The 18,769-nt window shown below is 39.3% G+C and overlaps 1 protein-coding gene across 3 annotated transcripts in view; it reads left to right on the top strand.

Moving 5' to 3' along the window:
- The first annotated feature begins 3,971 nt into the window (after nucleotides 1-3,971).
- Nucleotides 3,972-18,769, top strand: part of GALNT3 (polypeptide N-acetylgalactosaminyltransferase 3) — a 39,937-nt gene continuing 25,139 nt past the window's right edge. The window contains exon 1 of one of the 3 annotated variants that reach the window (XM_031451579.2): nucleotides 3,972-4,789. The gene's annotated coding sequence lies outside the window, so the exon portion shown is untranslated. The remainder of the gene's footprint in view (nucleotides 4,790-18,769) is intronic. The other 2 variants (XM_064484872.1, XM_031451578.2) reach the window with 2 other exon arrangements.

Below are 18,769 nucleotides of genomic sequence, written 5' to 3'. Positions count from 1 at the left end.
GGTAACTAGAATTCTTACAAATAGAAAATGCGAGATTGTTTCTATTTCTATGATTTATCTTTATGATAAGATTCTTCTATTGATATCATCATTGTTTAGGATCTTGAATCACCGACACTAAGTGGCTTAATAAAAGTTGGAAGAAAGTCATTACAAATGTTTCAACAAATGAGGACAGTGATCTCTAGATAAAGAGTGTGATCATCACCCACTGTTTGCAAGAGCAAAATTTGGAAACAATCTTCATTATGCAATAATGTGACTGATTAAATACACCTATACAAAAAGAAACCATGCAACTGTAAAATAATGCTATAAAAAGTGAATTATATTGATATGGAAAGATATGTTAAGTAAAAAAACTCTGGATACAAACAAGACCCCGCCAAATGACCTAGTTTTAATTTTAAAAGCATGTCTCTGTCTCCCTCCATACATCCTGTTCCTCTCCTCCAACTTTTTCCAATTAAAAAAAATCTGAAAAGATACACGATAGAAAAAGGTCTGGTAGTAGTACTGATTTATCCTCATGGGGGAAATTTTGGAAACTGGCTCTTTTTAGTTCATCTGTATTTTCTGATTCTTCTACAATAAACATGAATTGCTTTACAATTTAAAGAATCATTTTACAGAGAAAGAGAGATAAATTGAGGAGAAGTGAGTCAGGAATACCTGGAGCACACCTCCGAGGTTGACATCATGCTGGACTATCACCATCTTTTCCCACTAAATATCCTTTGGCGCCAGTATCAGAATTTAGAGCTAGCTAGATTGAATATAGCCTGACTCAGCATAGTATTTGTTTTTGCTCTTATGCTAATGCTTAAAAGCTTGGAACTCTGCACTCTAGTCAATCCATTTCATCAAATATTTATTGAGCACCTACTATGTGCCAAGCATTAAGGACACTAGATTAACAAGACGTAGTTCTATTGCAACTTAAGTCAATAAATGCCCTTACAGAACTTTGTACATCTTTGAAAGTCCCAGATGGTTTTTCTGATGATATTAGCCTAGGGGAAAAAAATCATAAGCAACCCTCATACAATACAATGTCCACAAGAGTTCATACTAAAAATAATCTATCCATGTTTTCACTGTTTTAACTCATAATATTTCAAACACAATGTAGAATTGTGCTGAATCATTATTAAAAAAATACCCACATGTTTGTGGCTCTTCACTATGATACCAGCACCATTCTCCTTTTAAATCAATAGCCTTTCAATTCTTTTAGTAGAAATTATTTCAATCTGTTTAGACTTTGAGCCAAACCTCTCAATTTGCCTTTGAGATCTTGAACTGAAGATTCCAGTTCCCATCTAACACAAAATTGTTTTTAAAGGCTAAATCAGGCAGTATGTTTCAAACTAAAGTTGCTAATCCCTGGGTAACCATAAATTAAACACTTAATAAATGAAACATTTAAAGTTGGAATTAGTGAATCTGAATAATTTTACTAGTTATATTATACATTATAATTAATTTTGAATTAAAATTTCAATTTCAGTTAAGTAATTTTCACTTCTTCATTTGTATTTTCCATTATTACTCCTTTATCTAGTGGGGTTTTTTTTTTTTTTTTGCATGACAATTATCATAGCATTTAAATGAATCAGTGTGTAAAGGAACTTGGCAATCACATTATACCATTATTTTATTTTGTGGAAGAGAAAATGTAAGCCCAGAAGTAAGTAATTTGTAGGAGTATATGTTTCTTTGTGTAGTGCCTTATGAAATATAAGTACATGGTAACTGGTAACTATGGTTATTAGAAGCTCATCCCTCAGATTCCTAGTCCATTACCATAACTTGCCCCAGATAATTTCTCCATACTCTTTGGTTAAACTAGTCTTTGGACTTGTACTCTGCTCAAGACACTCTGTGTATTGGTTGGTATTTAATGGATCTATTTATTCATTTAACTATTATTTATTGAGCACCAACTGTCATATACTGATCTTGGCATTAATTTACATGTTAACAGAAATTATCAAACAGTGATTATTATTTTAAACCCATATATGATATGAGCATTTTATGGCTAGTCCTATGTGTGTGTGTGTGTGTGTGTGTGTGTGTGTGTGTGTGTGTGTGTGTTTGTGTGTTTGTGTCTGGGGGTAGGGGATGGGGTGGAAGGAAAGGGGATGTAGGAGGGAGAGAGAGAGATGTTTGTTTTTTCCTTTTCTATGTAAAATCTGCTCAATTTTTTATCTTAACTGCCATTTTATGCCAAACATGTAGTATTAAAATAAGCTTGTTTCTGAGAAGCATGTCTACACTAAGGCTCCTGGATTTTATTTTATGATGAAATACAAATTTCTCCTTTCTAAAACAAATTTTTTTATTTCATAATTTTGAATAGAATGATATTTTCAAAAACCCTTCATCTGATTTGGGGCATTAAACATTTCAGCATAATAATATTTTTCTCTGGGTTTACAGCATTTTAATTTTACTGTTAAGTAAATAACTTTAATTAATTTTAAGATTCTGCTTTCAGAATGAAATGAAATAGTACATGCAATGCTAGTAGGTATGCCAGACACAGAAATATTGCTTTCCTTGTTTAAATTATGTCTCCATTGTGAAACTGACAGTCAATTTCTAGTAATTTCTGATTTTTATCTTTTTTCTGTGCTTTTCTCACTCCTCATGCAATATTTTGGTCCTATTTGCTTGCTCTCTCCTTTTATATAGGTCTCCCCTAGCTTCTCTTTTCAGTTGTTATTTGACTTTACTAGTCTTGCTGTCAATGCATTTTCAGTCCCTGGATTCCAGATTGGTAGTCTATATCCAACTGCTCTGTCAGTGAAAATTCTTGCTCTTTGCTTGGTGGGACATCAAAACTCTGATCATCTTTGGCTCCTGTTGCATTCAGGGATGGGTTAGTGCAAGACAAGAGAAACAGACTCCTTGGTTACACATTTAGGATTTCTCCCAAATTCCCCAAAGCCTAACATTAATCTCCATTTAAAGGCAAACAAAAAGAAAGTGGCAGAATTTTTTAAAAGGGAGGTGGGTGGTGGAATTTAGGTAGTGTTTTTTTAGCTCTGGGCCTAAGGATAAATATTATCAAGCTGGCATGGTAATACTTATAATTTGCTCCTTAACTTTTTGGAGAGAGCGCTTAAAAATTGCTTATAGGTACGAATGTTAAAATGTCACAAATACAATGTTTCCTCAATGCTTGCAAAGTAACCACAATCTACAATGCAAAGAACTGAAGTTTTAAATCTAATTCATGGGTGTGGTATAAAATCATACTGTGGATGCTACAAACAATGTCAGACTAGCCAAGTCCTAAAGATACACCCTGTTGACACTGTACTAACCTGTATTTCTAAATCTTGATTTTAGGTCCACACATAATACTAATATACCAATAAATAGGAACCATAAGAGGATGTATGAAAATGCAGGAGAAAGGCCACAGCAAAACTTTTTAGAAAACCTGCCACTATGTAATTAAGCGTTCCACTAAAACACACCCAGCTATTTTCCCATTTATATTGCTATGTGCACTGAAGATACAGCCAAATAAATGAATAAGTTCATAGGAAGACAGAAAGGTCATTTTAAGCCCTGGTTTTGGGTGTGTCAATGTTTGTCAGAACAGCAAAATGAAGGCTGAAACAGAAAGTCGCACCTATCACAAAAGAAAAAAAAAAATACTGCTTAAAAATTTTTTTTTTGTCTTAGAAACAAAAGCCCAGCCTCTCCCTAAAGCCTGCGTTCTCACCTTCCCAATAGATGTTGGGTTTTAAGCAAACCTGCAGTAGAAGCAAGTCCTTTCCAGGAAACCACAGTGTCTTTCCAAGCAAGAACAGCGTGTTTCTCTCTAATGTCATTACTTTCCCTCTCATTTGGGAGTTGGTTTTGCCTTTCGATAGCAACCCAGGAAACGGTGGTGCGCCCCAAATTGGCGAGGCTCTGCCAAATACCAGAGGCGCTTCTTAAACGAAGAGGAAGGCTCCTCCTTTGGACGTGAGGCGCCCCTACCAGAGCGCGCGCTTACAGAAACGGAAACCACTAGCTGCGCTGGAGTGAGTCAAGTGATGAAATCAAGACTGCATGGGAAGGAAGCTCACCCAATAGCTCACGAACCTAAGTGGTGACAGACGCTGCTGAACCCTGCTCGTGGAAACCGCACGAGCCAACAGTGGCTGCCGTCATGAGGTGGTCCTCGGAGGCACGCGGCCCCCCCGACCTCCGGGCCGCGCACCCCTTTTGGCGAAACGTAGAGGAAGGGAAGTGTGTGTGAGGGAAATCTAGACCTTCTGGTTCCCCAAGGACCCAGACTGTGTTCTGGGTACAAGGTGACCCCTGCCACGAGGTCAGCTCAGGACTCCTCAGTGTAGACGGGCTTAGGCTCACCTGGCGCAGAGAACCAGCCTCTCCTCGCGCGGAAAAGAAGAGCCGCGCGGGGTCGGGACGGCGCCCCCGCCCCGCGCGCGGTCCCCGGTCCTCACCTGGAGCGCTCAGGTAGGGCTTGGGCGGGGCGGGAGGCTGGCGCGCAGGCGCGGGACGGGGGCCTCGCCCCTGCCGACGTCGCAGGCTGGAGCTCACCTGGGAGACTCCGAGAGGAAGCGGAGCCTTGGTTCGGCCTCTCCTGGCAACGCCGGAGGCCCAGCGGGAAGGCAGGAGGCGGCGGCGGAGGAGGAGCTGGACTAAGCGGCAACTGTAGCGACAGCAACCCGAGCTGCCGCCACTTGCACCTGGCGCCCGGCCCACGTCCAGCGCCCGCACGGCCGCCGCTTCCCGCCACCTTGCTCTGCCCACCCGCCAGGTAAGCCGGCGGACCAGCGCTCGGGCCGGGGCGGGGGACCAGTAGCCCCTGGGCAGAGTCGGAGTTGGAGGGGGGTGTCGGACGGACTCGGAGGCTCGCGTGGCGGGGAGACGGGGCCGGTCCCAGTGGCCAGTTAGAGATAGTCTCGAGAGCGGTGTTTCAGTTGCCCCTCGGGAGAGGCCGAAAGGGGCGCCCGAGGCCGGGGAGGGGTGGTGCTCCGGCGATCTCCCTGTCGCCCTTGTCCCCCGCGGTGCCCCTGACAGTCTCTTTAAGGAGGCTCCAGAAGAGCCGGACCCGGGGCCAAGTCCTGGGGGCCCCCGAGCTGGTCCCTGGGAGGGTCGCGGAGTAGGGGGTGGGAGGGGCAGGGCCGAGGGCGAGGCGGCCGCGTTTTCTCTGGGCTAACAGGTGGCTGGTCTCCTCCCTCGCCGGTGCCAGAGGGGCGACCCGCGGCGGGAAGGGCACTGCTTGGCCAGGCAACTTTCCCAGCCGGACCCCAGACAGTCCTAGGCTGGAAACCGCGGCCGCCCGAGCCACTCAAATGGTTTCCGAGTGGTTTGGAAGGCGCTCTGTGGTCGGGACGCGGACATCCCTTTCTCTCTGTCTGTTTCGTCTCTGCACTTTTCCGGGTGCGCTCCCAAGCCAGAGCTGCGCCCACTATCCGGTTTGATCGAGAAAAGTTATTTTCTTCGTGGCGGGAGGAAATCCAACTGCCACTCACCAACCGCACACTATCTCGTTAAAGGACCTGTTGACTTAATGACCGCATATCGCGGCTTTGGTTTGCCTGTGGCATATGACTCAAAGGTTCAAAAAAACTTTGTTTCAGGAACCTGCCACGTCTAAACCTGGGTGTGCCAGGCCCAAATTCCTTTCCCTGCCTAATTAAGCTTTTCTGAAGCCCAAGAATTGAGGGTGAAAATGGTGCTTACCTTAGACTTTTATTTCCTTTTCTCTCCCAACCCATCAAAGCACTTCCTTCTCTCTCAAAAACTCATCAAAACAGTTCACTTCAAATTTATCAAATAACTATTTCTGTTTTTAGAACCCCATGGAGTTACCAGTTCTTCTGGTTTTCAGAAGACCTTATTAAGCAAACATAACTTGCCATAGAAATTATACTACATAATGAAGACTTTTAAATTCAAATTGTATTGTTAAAAATTCAGCAAGTTGCTACATTTATGTGAGAATTTCTGTTTTGGGGTATATCTGTTATTTCTTTCACTGAATTTTTCTTTGAGTTTGTGGCTAAAATACACGAGGTTAAAGTCATACCCTACAATTAGATTTCTTTAAGTTTAGCTTTGACTTTTCATATCTGAAGTCTAGCATACATATTAGTTTAAACATTCTGAACAGTTTGTTCGTACCAAGCATTTTTTGCATTGCTTTAAGTAGCATTTTTACATAGAAGTTTCTAATAATAAATGGCAACCTCACTGCTTAAATTTGTTTGGTAACATCTTTGCTAATTTTTAAAAGATATATTTTAAATTGCATACTTAACATAGCATGCCTTAGGAAACACATCTAGCCTTTTTTTTTTTTTTTTAAGATGTAGTTAAAGCTAACCACAGCCCAATAGGACATAATTATTAATGATCCTTTCAACCAGTGCTTTCTGCTTTTCTTAAAAGAGCCTCACCTGCCCTGTTAATCTTGTCTCCATATGGAGAAATAAATGTGCTAAATACTATTTAAAAATTAGATGTAGATGCTGCTCTCTAAGTCTAGGGTATTAATTTAATCTCTGTTGATTATTGGGCCAGATGTTATTAGACTATCTTTACTCTTAACTGTATGGAGAAAGATAACATATTTGCATTAGCTAGAGTAACAGTGTGCCTCAGTTAAACTATCTGTAAAATAGGAAAAATAATACTTCCCTACATTATGATAATGAGGGTTTAACAAATCAAGAATCTCTTCTAGCCCTGCTTTCTTAGGATCCCCTTCTCACTTTGGATATCCAGTCAGTCCATCCAGTTTGGGATAAACTGAAGCTAAGAGAAATATTCTAACTTCAGTTCTCCCAGCAAATTAGTGGTAGACACGGCAATATTATTTGAGTGGCTTGACTCAAGACTTGTGTTATCTTTACTTTTCACCACCCACATCCTCTTTATCGTAAGATGTTGATTTTTTTGTCTTTCATATAGTTTGTAAGCCTTTGTAATTACACAATAGTCAATTGTTCTTTGTCCAGCTCTTATTTACCCTAATTTCTACTTGTCCAGATGATACCTGACTCCAGGGAGAGTGAGGCCATCATTCTCTTCCTCTCACTGTGGATCACATGTGTACTGAAGATGCCATGTGGACTGAGATTTTTAATCCTTTCTTGGTATTTCAGAGCCATAGTTAATTTTTTGAGTCAATATGGACAACATAATTTAGTCCTCTGATCTTTTATTGTATTGGCCTGAAATGTATTTTATGAGGCAGCAACCCAGAGTCATCCTTCCATTTGCAACACTCTCGATTTTTAGTTGGCAAGCACACTTCCTTAACATCAGTGTTTTTTAAACTTTTTTTGGACTACAATCTTCAGTAAGAAATGCATTCAATGCCTCAACACAGTATGCTTAAGTATGTGTGTGTATCAATGAAACAAGTTTTACAAAATAGTACTTAACCTTACAACATGGGTATTCTCTATTTAATTAAAAAAAATTGGTCTTAAAACACTGCTTTGATTTTATGACCCCAAATAGACTGGAACCTACGATAAAAATAGTATCCTATTGAATTTACATTTTCTTAAGGCTCATTTTCTACCAGTTTACTATGTCTTACACATACACACACAGAGGAACACAAATACACAAGCATGCATTCACAAGAAAGAAAGGTAAACTATACATTTTTAATATATGAAATTAAACTATAATCCTTATTAAACATTTATTGGAGGTCTTGAGATTCTAGGACCTGGTGCTAGACTAAACCTCTCAAACGTTAGAACTGCATGAAACCTGACTGTCCATTATTGTATCTTAAATGGATTCTCAGCATATTGTAGTATGTTTGGGGATAGGAAAAACTGAAAAGTCTTTTCTGAAGAGACAATGGTAACAGTTATCAAGTGAAAGTTTGACAGAGAAAAAGAATTCTATCCAGCTCTATTTTAAGTTCTAAATTTTATGGTTGAGTTATAGTGCTGGGTGGAGTCTGAAAAAAATGATTAAACAGGCAAGTTTATTATTTGGTTTGTAGTCTTCTCATATATCTTTTTTTTAACTATGAAACAGATATAAGACATATGTTAGGAATCATTCCACGTATGCTCCCCCCGAAAAAAAAGAGTAGATGGAGAGATTGAGATATTAGATCCCTAAAGGACCCATAGGAATGTAGGCTTGGAAACTGTTTAGATGATTAAGCCTTCCATGGAAGCTTTTAGTTTTAATCTGCCTTCAGATTCCTGGTCAAAGGAATTTTTCTCCAAAAGAAAATATTAATGTATTTAATATTTTAAAGTAATCAATGTCCCAGTCATCTTCAGAGATATTCATTTCTCTGGTCTGTAAAGTATGAAAAGACCTTTGGTATGACAGATCTTTTATGGTATTAAATCTGATTGAGAAGGAAATATTTTCAATCACCTATCTAACTATGCATCTAGTTAGGGTCAGAATAACTACTTTTATATAATATGGGTAATCTTAACACAATTAATAGACTGCCAGTAGCGACACTGAATTCAGATCAGTGCCGACAAAGGCGAAAGACCAAAATGCATTAACTTATGGCAAAGCAGAGACAAACAGGACTCTGAATTCTAGGTCACTAGTGACTCCTGACAATAAGATAAAATCTCCTTCAGTCATTCTCTGAGTTGGGCTCATGTTTTTGGCACTGAATAGAGAGTATTTTCCCAAGTCCACATTTTCCCTATAATTGCTTCAGCTTCAAGCTATCCAAACTAGTTTACTCATCTCATCTATTCCATTGCCTGCTGGACATCTTTAAGATGTCATAATTACCTGAGATTATACATGTGTAAACCAGAACCTTCATCCCATCAACACAGAACCCCCTCCTCAAAAAAAACAACCTATTTTATTTCCTATGTTTTATTTATAGGTATTATTACATTTACCATTTCTTATCTGCAATTCCACCCCCCCCCCAAAAAAATCTCTGATTTGGTTAAAATTTTTGGTTAAGGCATTTGTCAGCAAAACTTGAATGCATTTGCTGCAAACCTGAGTGAACTAGAAGCTATTTGTCATCTACTCCGCTTGGTAGATGTGTCCTGCTGCGGAAATAGTAGTGTTTGATTACATGGTACTGTCCTATACCCTACTGGGGGTACACAATTATATTGGGTGTGTAAATTGTATCTCCTAACTTCCAAAGTATTCCAAATTTGAAAAGACCTTTGGTTCCTGTGATTTTTGAGAATGGGTACCACCATCCAAGTGTTGTGCTGGAAATCCAGAGGTCATTTTTTACTCTATTTCCTTAGCTTCCACAACTATCAGATCACTTAATTTTCTTAAGATTTTCCATGTATTCTCCCCCCCCCCCCCAATTTCTCTCCTACTGCTCTCTTTCTGGATCTTGCCAACTTTTGACTTGGGTACCACAGATACCTGCTACCTGATATCTCAGTGGATATAGTGTTAAACTCAAATCCATCCTCAGCAGAACCCGTAACGGGATGATCTCTTTAAAGATGTAAACCTGAACTTCTTTCTCTTATGCTTTAAGTCATTTAATAACTTTCCACAGCTCACAGGATAAAACCTATGGCCTTTAAAATGGTCTCACAGGATCTGACCCTTGTTTAACTATGGATTTATCCTGTGTATTCTGAAATTTTATTTTCTAACAACAGATTTCTTTTCCCCCCTGTTTGCTTCTCTTTTGTTACTCCCCACTGCTGAGAGTACCTTCCATTTTGTCTTTACCTCTTTTACTCTTTCTGGTTCTTAAGAGTCAGCTGAGATCTTACCTCATTCAGAACACTGCACCCCTGCCTCCCCCAACACACACCTCCATGTGCACCTGAGCTGGGTGAGATGTCCCTCTGTCATATGCCTCACATATGTAATATAGTCTGCTTTTTCACCTGTGTTCCACATACAACTTTTAGATTATTTGCAAAGCATGTGAAATTTCTCTTCCCTCTAAGGCTCTTGTGGGGTATGTTGGAGTAAAAGTGGCACAGGAAGGAAGGGGCACTGGGCAGGCAGTGTATTTACTTTATTTTATGGGCAGTGGCCACAGAAACTGGGAAGTAGGCAAGTTGTTTCACTGCACTTAATTAGGCTGTTATTTCCATCTCATTCCTTTGAATTCGATGTTATTTTTGTGCCTTTTGGTTCTGTTCCAAGATCTGGTTTTTTAATTTGAAGTAAAAAGTTAACTTTGTGATTAAAATGTCTTGGAGCTTTTGTTTATAAATACTCTACAACTGAGTAGTGCTGAGGAGTTCAGGAGAGAAGCTTTTACTTAAAGAATATAATTTAATTAGACCAAAAAAAAAAAAAAAAGGCAAAAGATTCCTTCTTAGGAGTCTCCCTTTTCCAAGTTCTGTCAGTTTTGCCTCTTAAATAAATATTCCTCAAATCCGTCTACATTTCTCCATTCCTGTCACCACCATCATCTCCGGCCGGGACTTTGGCAGTGTCCTCCCTATTGTCGATCTGAATTCGTCCTGGCTTCTTTCTAGATGATTTCTCACACTGCGCCCAGAGGGATCCTCTCTCAGTATGTGGTCTTGTCACCCTCTGCTTATGGCCCTTCATTGCCTAAGGATAGTTCATGCTCCCTAATGTGGCCTAAAGGCCTGGCATGATGCAGCTCCTGTCCAGTGCCCACCTCTCTGGTCATCACTCTCTTTCTAGTTCTGCTAGCCTTGCTTTTATCGCCATGTTCGTCCTGCCTCTAGGTCTTTGCAAGTGTCATTCTCCCCGCCTGGAACTCTCTTTCCTTCTCTTTTGGCCTATCTTGAGTTAAAACTCATCCTTCAGATTCCAGTTTGAGCTCTTACTGTAAGTGGAATTTTTCATGGGTCTTTTTTTTTTCCCCCTCAAACTATTTATTAAAGTCAAGACTGTAGCCTGAAGAAATAAAGTCCTACTTAGTACCTGGGAGTAGTAACTTTAAAAAATTAGCCTCCTCACAAAGGGAGCAGACTTAATATGTGGCTCATATTTTTAAAAAATAGATTTTAGTTAGTAATGCCTTTATATTTTTATTGAGTAACAGTAATTAATGTTTATGTCTTAATAAGTATTAATCCTTAGTTACTATTTTACTGTTGAGCAGTTATGTGCCAGACATATTTTAAGCAACTTACATAAATTAATCACTTAATTTTCAGAGCCACTCTATGAGGTGCATATAATTTTTTTCCTACTTTAGAGACAGGAAGATTGAAAGGGTAAGTAATTTGTTTCTATCTACAAGTCTAGTGAAATGTCAAAGCCAAGATTCAAATCCAAGCAGTCTCATTCCAAATCTTGGACTTCCACCTGACTTATATGTAAATAAAATTAAATAGGATTGTTAAACATATTACAACAGCAAAAGCAACAAAAATCCAGTCAACTCTCATCTCCCCTAGTCTTGCTATGTAAAGGCAAATGCTTTCATCTCTTTTAACTGTTTCTTCCAGTATTTACCTTTTGAAATAATATGCTTATACTGCTGTTTCTTAATATATCAATATTTGACATTACCTGTTGACTCCCCATTATGGTGGATAAGTATTAAGCTTTTTCACACATGTAGCCCTTACTCCCCCTTTCCTGACCGCCCAATAGCTCTCACAATATAATTCTCACATTCTTTTGTTTGCATTTTAGTATGTATTTATTATTGTGTAAATATTGTTCACTATTGAGCAAAGCAAGTATATTATGAACATGATTCCTTACTCAGAATTTTTTAAAACCCTGGAATAATAAACTCACTTAAGAAAAAAGAATATACTTAGTTTTTCTATATATCAATTTCTATTTTTATGTAATTCAAAGTCTTCTCAGTAAGACTTTTTCCACATAATCTAATCTATCAGATTTATGCTTTCCTTCCTGGAGCCACCTGTCCACTTGTTCCAGTTCCAGACTGTTGCTTTCTGGGTCTGTAACATAGCAACTGTTGGGCATGTTTCTTAGCTGACATTTTGACTGAGTCCGTATTTCTTAGATATGATGACTTTTGTTGTTTGTTTACTCCCTCATTCAGATGGAACACACTGCCTAGTAACCTTTTTTCTTTCACAGTTGCCCTCTGATACCCAGTTTTCCTTTCTGGAGGCAACCAATACCTTTTTTTTTTTATTTAAGTAAAAACAATATGTATATATTTTCTCTGTTTTTAAAATGCAAGTAAATCTTGCTTTTTTTTCTTTTTCCTATATTGTGGCACTAATTTCATATCAGCATATAAAGTTGCTTCTTTGTTTTTAACTCGGCATAATATTCCATCATATGAGTTTATCATTATTTATCTAATTCCTTGTTGGCAGAGTTCTAGGTTGTGTCAACCTTTTGATATAAAAAAATTGCTTTAATGTGCAAGTTTACAGGTTGTCACTTCACCTGGGTACTAGCATATCCATGGGATAAGTTTCTGTAAGTCATTCTCATACCTGATTGATACATTGATGAGACTGGGGTAGTGTAAGACCTTACATGTTGGATAATTCTGAGTCAAATGGGATAAGTGCAGAGAAGGTTCCTATTGTGAATTGTTTTGTTTTATCTGAGATTTTTGAACATGGTCTTTGTTTTCCTAGATATGACCCATCTTTTTGAACTTTGTCATCACCTCCTTTAAGTGTTCATGGCTTCTTGCTCCATTATTTTAGCTCTAGTTCTGCCTCTGCAGATAGTCCAGAACAGAGAGCACTCCACTAGCTGGTCTTTTTCAAGAACTCATCTTTAACACACTTCACAATTTAACAACCTTTCCAGCCTCCACGTTCATTTATTTGCAGAGTTCAGCTAACTCTACCTTCTAAATCCTATGCCAAGCCTCCACACCCCTTCTTCTCACTTCTCACCTGGATTACTCTTAATAATTTCTTAATCGCCTCCAGCCTCCTCTCCAGTTTTCCCACACCCTTCCCCCATCGGAAAAAAAAATCCATATTCAGCACAGCTTCAGACACAATTATTCTAAATTTCAGTTCTGATTAGGACATCACCCTGCTTAAAATCCATTAAAGCCTCTCCCTTTTGCCTAAAGAATTAAGTACCCCACAGAATTAGGTACCCCTCCCTTTTCTACGTGGCGCTTGGCATTCAGCATGGGTCTCACAGGCCTCACTGTGCGGTAATTGTCTGGGGATGGTTCTGACGAAAATTACCCTACTTGAGGTCGGCTGTTGAAAGAAGAATTAAAGTTTAGGCTGATACTGGTTTACTTCCAACTGAAACATATACTAAGAGGGTCTTTTCATACTTTAACCATGAGGAGTGGGTAGTTTGGAAATTTCAGATGGTAACTGGATCAGTAGAGGGATATTGTGTGCTTCACATTAGGCACATACCTAGCCTAAGCTTCAAGGCAGACACTGCTTTTATGCATAATTTAAGAAATAACGTTATGGATTTGTGGGGAATTAATTTTGTTCTTTTACATCTGGGGATGTGGAAGCTAATGGAGAAGGGGTAAGATTAGGGAAATATATAAATGGTGAAATGGAAGTGTTCTTGAATTTCTGGACTGGGGGTTGGCAAACTACAGCCCTTGGGCCAAATCCAGTCTACCACCTGTTTTTGTAAACAAAATTGTCCTGGAACCAGCTATGCCCTTTCATTTATGTATTGTCTGTGGCTGCTTTTGCACCACAAAAATAGAATTGAGCAGTTGCAATAGAGACCATATGGCCCACAGAGCAAAATAAATGCTTACTATTTGGCCCTTTACAGAAAGTTTGCTGACATTTTTTCTAAAAGTGAATGCAAGTTGAGAAATGGAAGACAAGTGTTTACTAAATGAACTGTGCATACTCCTGTAGAGAGGTGAATGCAAAGTGATAGTAATTGAGCAAGCAGTCTTGCTCCCCCCACTCCCCCATGCCTTAATATTCTGGGGCCTCAAAAGGAGAATGGGTGGACAGATACTGTTTACTACTTGTGAATTTTGGGACTCTTTCAAGAAAGGAAAGTCTGCCTGGATTTATTGTATGCACCTTGCACACCCATCTTCCAACTATATTCCCATATATATACATCCCAACTATATACATCCCATAAGAAGGCCCAGTAGACATTTTTTTCACTAAGCAACATGGACTTCGTCTTTCTAAAGTTGACCTGGCTAGCACTTCTTCTGACTTCCTACTCTGCAGAAACCAGTATTGAGTGCCTAGGGGCCACAGACAGCGGCTGGGTGGCAGGTTGATTATCTGACTTCTGCCGTCATTGAGGGAGCAGAAATTTATCCTCATTAAAATAGAGAAATATTCTGGATATGGATTTGCCTTTTCTGCCAGCATCAACAGCACAGAATGCCTGAGGACAGGGTACATTCAGAATGGGCAGTGGAAGAATGACACCATAGGTATCAGTTGTGGCCTCGTAGCCAATTAGGTAAATGAGGATTGTAGTAGCTTTGCACATTTTCCCTTTGCTTTTTATATGTGTTTATTTGTATATGCTAACAGTTTTCTTCTCTTTCTCATTTTCTTTCTTTCTTTTTTTTTAATTACATAGAAGCTGTTAGAGATTAAGTTTACAATTTACTCTTTAGGTAACAGAATGTTAGGTGGGACTGTGACAGAATTTGAGAATTCATATATTCACAACAGTGGGTACAATGATTTTGGCACTCTCCATCTCCTCACTCTGAGGTCTCCCCTTCACTTGTAAGAAGGATGCTTGCATCTTGTTAGGGGGAATATAGTGTTGTTTTGTTACTGTATAGGTTCAGATGTGTGGCAAAGAGGCTGAGTAGTCAAAAGGATAGACTACGCTCTTTATCAATTTATTGTGTCTTGGCTTCAGAGTCATTCTGTTTGCCTGCTTTTAATGATGGAGCTGGGCCCTATAAATATTTCTCCTAAGCCTTTTCAGTAGAGGCCACTGCAAGGACACTGAAGGCGGAAGGAGCTTCTCTTCCTGGCTTCAGAGTGGCTCACTAGCCAGGGTCTTGCTGGGCATACTTTTCCTCTACTGCCCCACATGGTTTTTTCCAGTGCTAGGCAACGGCTTGGCATAGCTTTCTCTACAGTTGGCATCTCCCTGCCCCCCTGCACTTTTCCAGAGCTTGACTTGGGCAGCAGTGGTGTATGCTGGAGCCACAGACATCAGGGACCTATTCCTCAGCCTAGGTCACTGCTCCCCATGTTCTCTCTTTAGCCTCGCACATGTACACACTGGGAGCTCCACAAGGCTGGGTGTCTAGGGGGCCAGCTGCCCAACTTTTATCCCAGGCACCAATCTAGATGCACATTAAAGTGCACTAGACTCCTGCAGAGGACAACTTCGCAACTCCATCAGCAGCCAGCAGTTTTCCTCAGCCCCTAGCAAGTTCCAGGATTTGATGCCTCCCTATGAATGGCTTCTTCTAGGACTCCGGAGGGCAGATTTCCAGCTAGTGTCACCTAGTGAGGCACCTCTGTGACTTTTTCACATTAAGGAGCCAGTGCTCTGCCATCTCCATTAAGATCTCTGGATCTCAGCCCTTGTGGGGAGAGGGTTCTTCCTTGGGCCTTCATCTCAGCCTTAAGGGTAATGGTTGCCCCTTATATCTACTACTCCTGTGTTCTTTAGAATTCTTGTTAACTCTTACTAGCCAATTCCCTATTACTCCAGTCCTCCCTTAATAATAGATTAAACTTTCCTTGTTCACATCGGTATCATTTCTGTCTCCTCATTAATCCCAAAGCCACCAACTACGTTTCGAGGTAAATAGTTAGATGGACAAATCCTTCAAAATGCAGTGCTTCTGCCTGGGGGAAATATCACTTACATGGGTCATCTGTGGAACCCCTAGAATCACTCCTCAAAATGCCTCTAGAATGCCATAAATAATCAAATAGTATATTTTTCCTATGTTATGTAGAATTCATTCATAGGTGCAAATGAGGCAGGAGACAGTATGTGAGCCTCCCTTCCCACCACGGGTAAGTGTAGCTTCCTAACTGCTTGTTTGTTCCAAACTGTAAAGAGAGATGGGCTGGTCCACAAATCAAGATCCTGTCTACGACCTTTCACCTTCAAAGATAATGGAGATGTTTATCTGACCCAGGTTGGCTGAGAAGTTGGATTTCTGACCATGCCCTTTTCCTTACTAAAATCTGTGCCTCACAGTTGCTGAAAGTAGACTCTGTCACTAGGCTTTTTGTCTCATAACCTGAAGATACCTTTGTTCAGAAGTCATCCTATTTTATGACAGAAGTCATCCTACTTTATGATAATTTCATGCATATAGTTGTCTGCTGGTGGCATTTTCCAATCACCCAGAGCAGCTTTACTTGGTCTTTAGCTGGGATCTTGGAAGTCTGTCTCCTGCTGCCTCCTGTGAGATGGGCTGTGGCTGTCTCAGTGCAGTTGGCTTTGCATCAGTGTTTGTCACATGTCACACAACCACAACTTACTTCCTGCTCAGAAGAATTGCTGGCAAGGATGTGAACGTGGACTTAAACATAATCAAAACTAACAAACCATAGTGGCAAATCACCATGAAATTTGATTCCACCAATAAATACAAACAGAAATGACTTCCTGCCACTCCTCCATTCCCTAACATTTTCACCAGCAGATGAGGGACACTTAAAATTTCTGCCCAAGCACTTAAGGATTTATTGTCAGGGCAGGTTTTGTTTTCTTTTTAAGTTTAATTAGGAAATCCAGGTGACAGTGCATGGGAAAGCTCCAATGAGCATTCATTCATAGTAGTGTACTTCTGTTAATCTACAATCTACACTGTGGTTAGGGGATGTAATTTTGTATTTTCTTGCTTTGTGTAGTTACTCTTAACTCTTTGCAGCAAGCTTTAACTCTAAAAAGCAAGTTTTATACACCAATTAGGCCTTGTTCCAATTAAATTCAGCTAGAACCAGACCTTTAATCCCTGGAGCTAGCTGTAAAGGTTTATTGTCACAAATACAGAAACAAGAAATGGGAAGACCACTGTCCTCTTATTTTATTAAATGTTACTTTCCTGTGCAGTTATGAAGTTCTATGTTTCAGTGCTTTAGAATATTGTTTTAGGTGGAATTTTAAAATAAACTAACAACTAACGTTCTTGCAACGTGTGTTCTTTCACCTTGAGGGACAGTCATGACTGTAGAGATGGATCTTGTCTTGCTATTTTCCCATCTGAATCTGTATTTTAAAGACAACAGCAGGTGATTCATTGTCACATTAAAGTTTGAGAAACCATAGTCTAGATACCTGGAAACCACAGTTTTATAGTTAGATCCTTTTAATTTATGAGATTTTGGTTTTTTTCTGTTGAGATGGAAGCATATTTTTACCCCTGAGAACAGTTCATTGATTTTAACCCCATTTCACAGACTGGTTAGAATTGTGCATTTTGTTTTAGCCTTTCAAAGTATCATTTTGTGGATATCTTTATTTATTATTAATGCCTTTTTGTAATGTCTACATACATACTGAGATATAGATTAATGTTTTTTTAAGACCAGAAGTTCTCTGAATTATAAATTTTTTTCTAATTTTAGAAATTTATAAGGATTTAGAGTTTAGAAAATGTCTGAATTTTAGTTAATTTTTTTTCTAGTTTTAAAAAACTGTTTCATGGTATTTCCCTTTATTCTTCTGTGAACATGATCTTTTATAATTAGCAAATGACCATTCTGGAGAGGTATATTTAAAGGTTTTAGAAAGAGTACAAGAAGAGCAACCCCCCATCTGCTAATCATTTCTAATGTGCAAATATGACTTCTTATACCCTGAGTTTGCTGTTGTGCTGATTTTTTTTTCAATTCTCAAACTTAACAATCCAATTGGATTTGATTCTAGGAGAGACTTGTATTGTTTCATTGGCTGTTTTTACACTGGTCTTCAGTTTGGTAAGTAGTGTGGTCTAGGAACATGGTATTATTCCCAGGAAGAGAGATTGAGAATCCTTGTTTCGTTTTACTTACCTACTTACTTACTTAATTTAAATTATGTCTTTTATTGTTTAGAGACTCAGTTTTCCCACCTTTGTGATGGGAATAAAATATTTAAAAAATGATTTTACAACATCATAATTTGCAGTAAAACCTCAGTGCCTCACTTATAACAGCATTAATTCCTGAGCCTTCTTAGGAAACTTTGGGTCATTCTTGCTTTGGATTTTATCTTACCTCTTCATGTCAATATAATTTTGCTTAATTTATATCAAGAATCTATTTTGAAAAGCCTGTCTTTGGAGTATTAGAAATTAATAATGTGGTTGCCTTTGGTTAGATGCAGTCCTTTCCTTATCAAGTGCTGGTTTTGTTTTGCCCCAAATCTTAAACCTAAACCAGTGATTCTTAACCCTTGCTGCCATTTAGAAGTAGCTGGAGAGCTTCAAATAGCAACAAAAGCAGGGCCTAGGCCCCGTCCCTAGACCAATAAAATCAAACTCTGTAGGGATGAGGCCCAAGGCACTGCAGTTTTAAAAGAGCTTTCCACTTAATGTATTCAGAGTTGAAGACCACTGGTGGAGATACTTAATGTTAAATGTAATTTATCATTAATGGAAGCCTGATATTGTACATTAGCAGCAAAGAACAGTAAAGTCATATACAATCCCTGGGGTATCTATCTTGGAATTGTCATGTGATCAGCAATGATAAAAGAAAACTATTCCCTTCGAAATAATCTGAGAAAAGCAAAGCATTGTGTTCCTATTTGAGTAGACTCTACCACTAAATGGTCTCAGTTTCGTAATCCTCCGTTGTCAAAATCTACAGTCTCATCCTCCTCAATCTTTCCAGAAACATGCTGAAAACAAGGTTTTTAAAAACTCATTTGTTTAGAAAACCTTACTTGAGGTGATAGGAGGCTATTTGTAGTT

The sequence above is a fragment of the Camelus dromedarius genome, chromosome 4 (assembly GCF_036321535.1).
Source record: "Camelus dromedarius isolate mCamDro1 chromosome 4, mCamDro1.pat, whole genome shotgun sequence".
Lineage (NCBI taxonomy): Eukaryota > Metazoa > Chordata > Mammalia > Artiodactyla > Camelidae > Camelus > Camelus dromedarius.
Note: the sequence above shows the minus strand (reverse complement) of the source record. Positions and strands in the feature narration are given on the sequence as shown.